Raw genomic sequence first — 9,824 nt, 5'->3', positions numbered from 1 at the left:
AGGGAGGGTTGAGGGTCAGAAAAGGATCTCACAGCCCCTGCCTCAGTCCCTGCCCTCAAGTCCTCGGTAAGTCCAGGGGCATGGCTCTGAGAGCTGTTAGTGGAAGGAGAGCCCAGCCCCTGGGAAGCCCCCCAACCTCACCCCCTGCCCCCGGCTGATCTTGTTTGGGAACACCAGATGGCAGCTCTCTTCTCCCAAGCCCCAGAGCTGGAAAAACAAGACACCTGCTTGACCCATGGGGAGCTCTTCAAACCTCAGAGCCTCAGGCAGAGTGGGGGCCAATCCTGGGATATGTATCCAGGCGTTGCTGCCTGTGGGTAGTTGTTTATTCACAGGGAAGAGGCCCCCTGTGTTTCCAATCTCACCCTCTTACCCCCAGTGGAAGGATGTCTTGGACAGTATTTGTGCTATTTTGGGGTCATGTAACTTTGACTTGAACAGTGGGCTAATGTGGCTGCAGAGGCTTTGGACCTCGGTCAGCAAAAGGGTCCTGCTTACTGCAAAGATCCTTATCTTCCTGGTCACCCGTGCCATTGATTGATTGACAGCCAGCATGTGCCAGCCACTGCAGGTACTTGGAGGACAAGACAGCCCACAGGGCTAAGAGAAGACGTCTGTTTATCCACAAGAATTGTTTACTTGAGGTCCTGTAAAGTTATCTGGAAAAGAACTTTCCATATTACAGTTTTCAAGTTTGTCATAACATCGAATATAGATTACCCGCAAATTCCTTGACTTGCAAGTAGAGCCAGCAACCTCTCCGGCCTCAATGACTGGCACCTCCATAGTGAACAAGGCTTCTCTGAAATTCTAATGAGAGATCCAGGGACAGAGGCAGGCACACTCCCAAGGGGGAATACAAAGGAGATGGCTGGAGGTCAGTTGCATTTGGATTCTCCTCTTTGTTTCCATTACACAGAACAGCCAATCCTGACAGCCATCTCTGGGCCTGGAAGCCGAGCTGGACAGCACTCTTACTTGACTGAGTCATGGCTCTAGGATGACAACAGCTGGGTCATCCAGGGCTTGACTCCCAGGACCTCCTCACACAGACATCACAAACTGCGACAAAGCCTTAAAAGAGCAGGGCCGGAGCCAGGGAAGCGCTGGGACGCCCAAGCCAAGCCCCTGGGAGGATGCCCGCCCTGCCCCTAGGAGAACATGGGTCCCCACATCCCTGGCTGGACGGGGTGGGAGGTACGCCACCTGCCACGGGCTTGAGCTGCTCGGGGGGGGCTGGCCAAGGCTGCTGTTCAAAGCCCATGTCTAGAATGTCACCAGAGCTTCCTCCTCTGCGTCCTGGACCCGGTCCAGGGCTCCCGCGGAAGCTGCGGTTTGGGGCAAACAGCCTGCACCGACTGGGCGGGGCGGCTGCTCCCACTCCGGACGCGGGCCACGCCCTCTTGGACGCGAACACACCCCCATTTCCCGGGGCCCACGGAGACACGCCTCTCCCTGCAGCCTAACAGCGTGAAGGCAGATTTGTACGAGTACGTACAAGGTCCTGGAATTCTCGCCCGGTTGCCACACAGTGTAAGGAGCATAACTGGGGGAGGTTATGCAACTGCCCGAGGAGCCGGGGTGCGCTGCCAGGGCTCTCCAAGTTCCCATCACAGGCATCCAGGGAGCCTGGGACGGACCCAAACGCTAACAGTGCCACCTTTGGTGGCACTGATGGCCTCGCTCCGGCAGGGCAGCAGTATGGCTCTGCTAAGAGTTGGGAAGCCCAGGTCCCTGCTGGGCCAGTGGGGGTGAAGCTTAGGCAGAGGGGACCGTGCCTGCAGCCAAGACGGCAGAAGCCAAAGCAGTGGCAACAGCCCGGCCTGGCAGTGCCCAATGAGCACAGGACCGCCCCCAAACCCCCAGTCTGGATGCACACCAGATCCTGAGGGAGGGCAGTAGGGGGAGCACTGGGTGAGGTCTACCCAACTAAAGCAGGAGACTGACAACCCTTTCCCCACCCCGTGGGCAGCTGGGCTGCATTCTCAGTCCCACAGAGCCCTCATGGGTGGGTCCATCCCCGGGGCCCTGTGAGTCACTTCCCCAGGCCCTGGAGGCCTCACTTGAAGGTGCCTCCCTCTCAAGCAAAGCCTCCTTTGTTCTCCTGCTGGCTTCACTTCACAACCCTTTCCTCCCCTCTGAGTTACAAACTCAGGTTCTGTGGGCTATAGGGGCACCAGCTGTGAGCAGCACAGAGATGGACAAATGGAAAGTGGTCTGGCACTGCGGAAGGCTGGAGCTTGCTTCCTTGCTTCTTCTGTCCCCTGCTCTCTCAGAGCTCAGCCTCTCTCACTGCCCCAGACATCTGGGGAAGCCCCCACCCCCCCTGCTCAGGTAGTGGGTGTGCAGCCTCAGGAGCGCCGATCCTGGAAGAGTACCAGGAGGGAGGGCAGTTTGGATGCGCTCGCCCTGGCCGGCACCACCCAGAGCTGCTGAACTGGCCCCTGACACTTCTCTTGCATCACAGAGAGTCTTCCTTGGCTCAGATGACTGCAGCACCATCACTCACTCTCTTGGTTCTCCATCCCCTTGCCTCCCCTACTTTCCCATGCCCTGGTGGAGGAGCCCAGTGGAAGCCCAGCTCAGGAATGGAATTCATCAAAGTGACTCCAGACACAGCCTCTAGTCTGCCTTCTCTCCCCTCCTCACCTTCCACCTCCAGCTGGGCTGACCACGTGGGGCCTCACTGTCCTGGGAGGTGCTTAGCTGCCGGGTGAGCTGAGCCACCCTGCACTGAAGGCAGCCGTCTGCTTGTGTGTGGTGAGCACCAGCCTTGCAGCCAACAGGGACCCTTGTTTTGAAGAAGTAGAAGACTAATTTCAAAAAAACAAAACAAAACAACAACTACAAAAAAACTGTGCACAAAGATTCTCAATTTTTAAAAATAAATAAATAATTAATTAATTAATTAATTTTGGCTGCACCAGGTCTTAGTTGCGGCACGTGGGATCTTTTAGTTGCAGCATGCGGACTTCTTAGTTGCAGCATGCGGTCTTCTTAGTTGCGGAATGCAGGATCTAGTTCCCCAACCAGGGATTGAACCTGGGTCCCCTGCATTGGGAGCGCAGAGTCTTACCCACTGGACCACCAGGGAAGTCCCAAGATTCTCAGTCTTATTAACAAGAGTAAAAATGAAAATAGGGAGAAAGCCCAGTGTTCTAAAAACAGAGGAAAGATGAAGTCTATTATGGAACATCATTTGATGAAATGTATTTATCCTTCCATAAATATGTACTGTCTACAGTCTACCAGGCACTTGTAGGGTCTATGGTCAAGTCGAGGGGCTACTGGAGGCCAGGCTCTGAGCCATGTGCATGTCATGCATGAGCTCACCAAATCCTTAAACCACAGCTGGGATGAAGGAGCAATCAATAGTCTTATTTACAGAGAAAAAGAAAGGTGCAAGATCCCCCAGATAACAAGGGCCAGAAGAGCAGCCTCAACTGGCTCCAGAACCCATGCTCCAGCCATTAAAAACAACAGCTAGTGTATTAGTTTTGTGTTGCTGCTGTGACATATTACCACAAACTTAGTGGCTTAAAACAACACAGATTTATCATCATGCAATTCTAGAGATCAGAAGTCTGAAATGGGTTTACCAGGCTAAAATCAAGGTGTCAGCAGAACCACATTCTTTTCTGGTGACTCTAGGGGAGAATCTGTTTCCTTGACTTTTCCAGCTTCTAGAGGCTGCCCATATTCTTTGGCTTGTGGCCTCTTCCTCCATCTTCAAAGCCAGCAGTGTAGCATCTTTAAATATCTCTGACTCTGACTCTTCTGGACTCACAATTACATTGGGCCCACCCAGATTATCCAGGATAATCTGACTATTTCAAGGTCAACTGATTAACCTTAATTCCATTTGCAACCTTACTTCCCCTTTGCCACATAACCTAACGTATCTACAGATTCCTAGGTTTAGGATGTGGACGTATTTGGGGGCATTATTCTGTCTGCCACAGCTAGGCAGCCACCTTATCCAATCAAAAACTATTCATTGAACACCAACTATATGCCTAGCATTAGTTTAGGTGCTGCCAGCATACAGTAGTGAATGAAGAAGACAAAAATCCCTAACCTTGTGGAGTTTATGCTCCTGTAGAGGGAGATGGACAAGAAACAAAATAAATAAGCAAAATATATCATAGGTTAGATGGTACTAAGTTAAGGGGAAAAATTAAGCAGAGAAGGGGATAGGCAGTATGTGTGTCTTGCTGTTTTGGCTGGTGTGCTGGACATCTACCATTTGTCCCTCTTTTTCTGCCTTGTTTCTTGTGGGCTGACATCTGTGAACAGCATGAAGGGGTTCCCTTACCCTCTGGCTTCCTTTTGGTCATGGCTGATGGGAAACACCTTCAGGAGACTGGAGGGCAGAAGGCAACTGAGGTCAGCCTCCCTTATCCCTCCTCCAAAGGCCTCACCCCCTATTAGGAGTCTTCTCATACAGCCCACCCAGCTCCAAAAACATGTCTTTTCCTTGCCGTTTCAGGCCTAGGTATGGTAACTATGGCTGCCTTTATTAGCCCCAGGGCAAATTACCACCCTTCCAGTTTCACTATACCCTGTCTACCCTTTGTAAATAGTACCTTATTAAACTCTCTTCAGATTGTCCTAACTGGAGGGTGCCACCTGTTTTCCCAGGAAGGCCTTGCTGAGCTGGTAACATTTAGATAAAGCCCCTAAAGAAGGTAAGGTGAGAGACAGGCAGATACCTGGTAGAAGAGCACTTTGGGCAAGGTGGCTGCAAGTGCAAAGGTCCTGTGGTAGAACCATGCATGATGTGTTTGAGAAACAGCAGGAAGGAAGCTTGTGTGACTGGAGTAAGTAAAGGAGTGAGAAGTGAGAGGAGGTGAGGTCACAGGGGTACCTGGTATAGGACAGAAGTCGGAGCATGTAGGGCCTTTGAAGAAAGTGCTGCCAGTGCCCCACCTATATCCCTTCAGCACTGTCCATTGGATGCACGCAAACCCTCTGGCTTCCTACTGCCCCTGCAGCTCTCTGTCTGAGGGCCTCTTCTGGCCACAGGAGTGCAGCAGGGCAGGCCAGGGAGTCAGTTCCCTGGGAGTAGCCCTCAACCAATGTGGAGTTGGTGAATAAATACCCAGGTACCTCGCTGCTTGGCATTTGACAATTATGAGGCATGCCCTAGGCAGCCTCCCAGAGGTCCCCAGAAGCATGGAGCTCTGGTGCTTACGGCGGTAACCCACTTATTAACACACCTTGTATTGGCTTCCTTCCTTTCCTGTCTCACTTCCCTGTTTATCTCCCCCTGCTCCTGGGAATCACCTCCCAAATGAACCACTTGTACTCAAGCTCTTGTCTCCGCATCAGCCTCTGAAGCATCCCAATCTAAGATAGCCTGTGGGCCATTATTAGGACTTAGGCTTTTAAGAGAGTGAGATGAGCATCCATTGAAGAGTGGTCATTAGAGGAGTGACATGGACTGAGGGGGCAAAGGGAGAGGCAGAGAGACCAGTTAGATGCTATTGTAATAGTTCCGAGGAGTGGTGAAGGAGCAGGGTAGAAGGAGTGGAGGTGGTCAGAGATGGTTACATTCTAGATACGCTTTGAAGGAAGAATCCTTGTGATTAGCTGTCTGTTCAGATATGGGATATGAGAGACAGTAAGGTGTCTAGGGTGATTTCAAGGTTTTTCCCTTGAGCAAAGGAAGGACGGAGTTGCCTTTTACTGGGATGAGGAAGACTATTGGGGGGAGAGCAAAATACGGAAGGCTGGGAGCTCAGGTTTGGACATGTTGAGTTGAGATGTCTGTTAGGCATATGAGTGGAGATGGTGAGCAGGCAGGTGGTCAGGTACACAGGTGGGGAACTCAGGAGGATTCCAGGCTGCAGGTAGAAGTTGGAGGGTCATCTGTAGATAGGTAGTAGGTAAAGACTGGATGAGGTCTCCAAGGGAGTGATGGTAGAAAGCATAGGGAAGAGGCCCTGGGACTGAGCTTTGGGCACCCAACATCTAGAATTTAGGAGAGATAAGAAGGGATTAGCAGAGAGATGTCCGAGAAGGAGCAGCCAGCAAGGTGGGAGGACGGTCAGGAGGCTGAGTGAGGACGAAGATATCAACCTGCCAGGTGCCACTGATGAGGCAAGAGTAAGGTGCAGCCTGGGGCTTGACTGCTAGATTCAGGAGCATAGAGCTCATCGGTGACTTTAACACTCGTCCTATCAAGTGGGAATGAGGAGACAAGGATCTAAATGGAGAATATTCAAGAGAGAAGAGGAGGAAGTTGGAAACAAATATGGAGAGCCCTTGAGGGAAAATATATCAAATATTTTCAATTAATTTTGTTTCATTTTGAAACAATCCCAAACCCACAGAAAATTTGCAAGCACCAGGCAAAACTATTTTTTTATGAGCCATTTTACAGTAACTTGTTGGCATGATGCTCCATCACCCCCAAATACTGGTGTGTGTTTTTCACAAACAGGGACATTTTCCTATATAACCACCAAACAGTCTCCAACATCAGGAAAGTACACCGATACGTTACCAACATCTACTCCTCTGACTCATTCGGTTTCACCAACTGTTCTGGTAGCTTCCTTAATAGCAAGGCAACCAGTCCAGGATCATGTGTTGCATTTAGCAGTCATGTCTCTTTAGTTCCTGCATCTGGGAAATTTCCCCCATCTTTCCCTAACTTTCATATCCTTAACGTTTTTGATGATTACAAGCCAGTTATTTTATAGAATGTCCCTCAGTTTTGGCTTGCCGATATTGTCTCATGATAAGAGCAGGATATGTGATTCAGCAATTCCACTTACATATTCAAAAGAATTGCAAACAGATGACCAAACAAATACTTGTATAGCACTATTCACAATAGCCGATAGGTGGAAACAACCCAAAGGTCCACCAGTGGATGAACGGATAAACAAAAGGTGGTATATCCATACAGTGGAATATTATTCAGCCATGAAAAGGAATGAGATACTGATATATGCTGCAACATGAACTTCAAAAGCATTATGTAAGATGAAAGAAGGCAGACACAAAAGATCACATATTGTATGATTCCATTTATATGAAATATCCAGAACAGGTAAATCCATAGAGACAGAAAGCAGATTAGTGGTTTCCAGGGGCTGGGGGGAGGGGGTAACAGGAAGTAACTGCTTAATGAGTAGGGGTTTTTCCTGGAGTAATGAAAATATTTTGGAACTAGATAGAGGTGGTAGTTCTACAACATTGTGAGTGTACTAAATGGCACTGAATTGTTCACTTTAAAAAGATGATGTTTATGTCAGGTGAATTTCACCTTAATTAAAAAATAAAGATTCAGGTTATGCATCTTTGGCCAGAATATCCCAGAAGGGTATTCCTGTTTTTCTCATTGCATCCTATCAGGTGGCACATGATTTCTATTTGTCCCATTACTGATGATGTTCACTTTGATCATTAGATTAAGGTGGTATCTACCAGGTTTCTCCTCCTTAAAGTTACTCCTTTCCTCTTTGTAATTAATAGTACTTTGAAACTATGTAATGCCCTGTTCTTCATGGAATTTTCTATCTATTTGTTTATCGGTTTATTCATCCATTTCTATTCTATTCATTGGGTCATAATCTGTTACCTTATTTATTTTGGTGCTCCAGTTACCCCAGATTTGGCCAGTGGGAGCTTCTCTATGCTGGCTTTCATATTCCTTTGACATATCCTCATCATTTTTAGTACCTCCTTGCTTCCTGGCATAACAAGGTCATCTTGTATTTTTCCTGCTCCAGTCCTGGAGTCAGCCCTTCCTGCAAGGAACACTGTTTCCTTTTAATGGAGAATACTATTTAGAAACCAGGATATAGGGCTATGTGTACTCATTGCTATTGGGGTATAACTTCTCCCAAACATTCCTAGTGGACAATGCCAGGGAATGTAAGTGTGTGTGTACACATGTATACTCATGCTTTTATGCATATTATGTATATATTTCTATATATATAGAAAATCATGAGTTCTTACCAATAATTCTAATTCCAGTCTAAAACCCCACATTCCAGTCTAGTGTTCTCCCTTTTCCAACAGTGAGAAACACGGCTCCCCTAGGCTTAAAGTATCCAGTCACTGCCTTCCCCCCAAATCCTCAGATGCCTTCTTCATCCTCCTTGGGCTCTGACACATGTGCTAGGCCACACCACTGCGCAGATGTTCTCCTCATCCAGCGTGGGTTCAGACACCCCCCAACCTTGCACTGAACTACTCTCCTCTGCAGATGTCCTGCTCATCCCTCAGGGTACAAGCTGTACTTTGGACCACCACAGCTTCCTCCCTTGCTCAGCCCCACCTAATAAATGTTGGCCTGAATTGTTAAGGAAAGAAAGAGAGATAGAAGAACTCTGATAAACCATCAAGCATAAAAAGCAGATGAACAAACTATATACATTCTATATTTACAGTTTTAAATTTTGGGTGGAAAAAAGACTGTAGAAATTATACTAAAATTATAATTGATATGATTGTAGGTTAAAATTATGAAGGTTTTTTTCCTTTTCCATATTTCCCAAATTATCTGGGAATAATTTGGTAATATGGTTGTATTACTTTTCAATTAAAATACTTCAAGAAAAACATAACCTAAATAGCACTTTCTAAATCACCCCAAGCTGCATACTGTGTGCTCAGGATTCATGCTGATGGTCCAAGAATATACCCACAATTTTAATAGAAGATCTGGAGAAAAGCAGTTTTATATCAAAACAAACCTGGATCAGAATACAAAGTTCTCATAAATTTTAAAATAAAACTTGAGTTTCAGTTCTGGAGAAAGATGATACTTTTCCCTGCTTCTTCCTGTGCTGTAAGACTCACTATTGTGTGCTGCCTTGACATCTGGTAAAATCAGGAGGCCCTCAAATGGCATAACTGTAAGTTCCCTCCTCACTCTGCTCCCACAGATGAGGTCCCCTAGCCAAACAACCTCCTTAGCAAAGGGACCAGGCACAGCTCCTGTTTATTCCTGAGTATGGGGTTTCAGTGCCATACCAGCCCATGGAATTATTCAAATAAGCTAATCACATTCTCCTGTGGGAACCAGGGGGCACCCCACCCTCTTGATACTATGTAGCCTGCCTCCTACAGCCCCTCTTTGTTCACTCTGTTCCCAAGTGCAACCCCCATGTGACCCTGCATGGCATGTGGTGTCCTCCCTCAGGCTATGACTATATGTGACTATTAAAACGCTGTTGATCTCATTTGCCCAGTCTCAGCAGTTGTGTATTCAACCATCCTCACAAACCTAGGGCAGGAAGACCTCCTCCACCAATGGAGTAAAGAAGAGGTGTTAAAACACTGCCATCTAATTCTAACTAAGTATCTTGGAAATTATTTAATAGACAATGATTAAAAGACTCTTAAAGCCAGAAAGCTGAAGGTAGACTAGCTAGGGGATTCAGGACTTGAGGAACTATAACATAGTGAATTTCTCCAGTTTTCTTTTTTATCTCTCATATACCGAGGACTAGGTACCAAAGATTCCTACAACTCAGAACCACCAACGGGCATAAAAAAAAAAACAACAACAACCAAAAAGACAAGGAAAGTCCACTCTTTCTGGACAAAGGACAAGTAAAGAAAAGCCCCAAAGAGACTAGACCTAGTGGGGACCCCCCAATGCCTGCTCCATGACAGAGGCACTGGCAGGTGGTCTGAGCTGGTGAGGCTGGTGAGCCGGTCTACCTGCAGGGGCAGCATCAGCTAGGGGCATAAAAAGATCCAGGCCCAGCAGCTTCTGTCCCCCATCCCCAACCCTCCAGCTGAAGAAGTTGTCCCAGCAATACCAGGTGGCCTCAGGAATGACATCAACAAATAACATC

This window comes from Balaenoptera physalus (assembly GCF_965194825.1).
Source record: "Balaenoptera physalus genome assembly, chromosome: 19".
Taxonomy (NCBI): domain Eukaryota; kingdom Metazoa; phylum Chordata; class Mammalia; order Artiodactyla; family Balaenopteridae; genus Balaenoptera; species Balaenoptera physalus.
Note: the sequence above shows the minus strand (reverse complement) of the source record.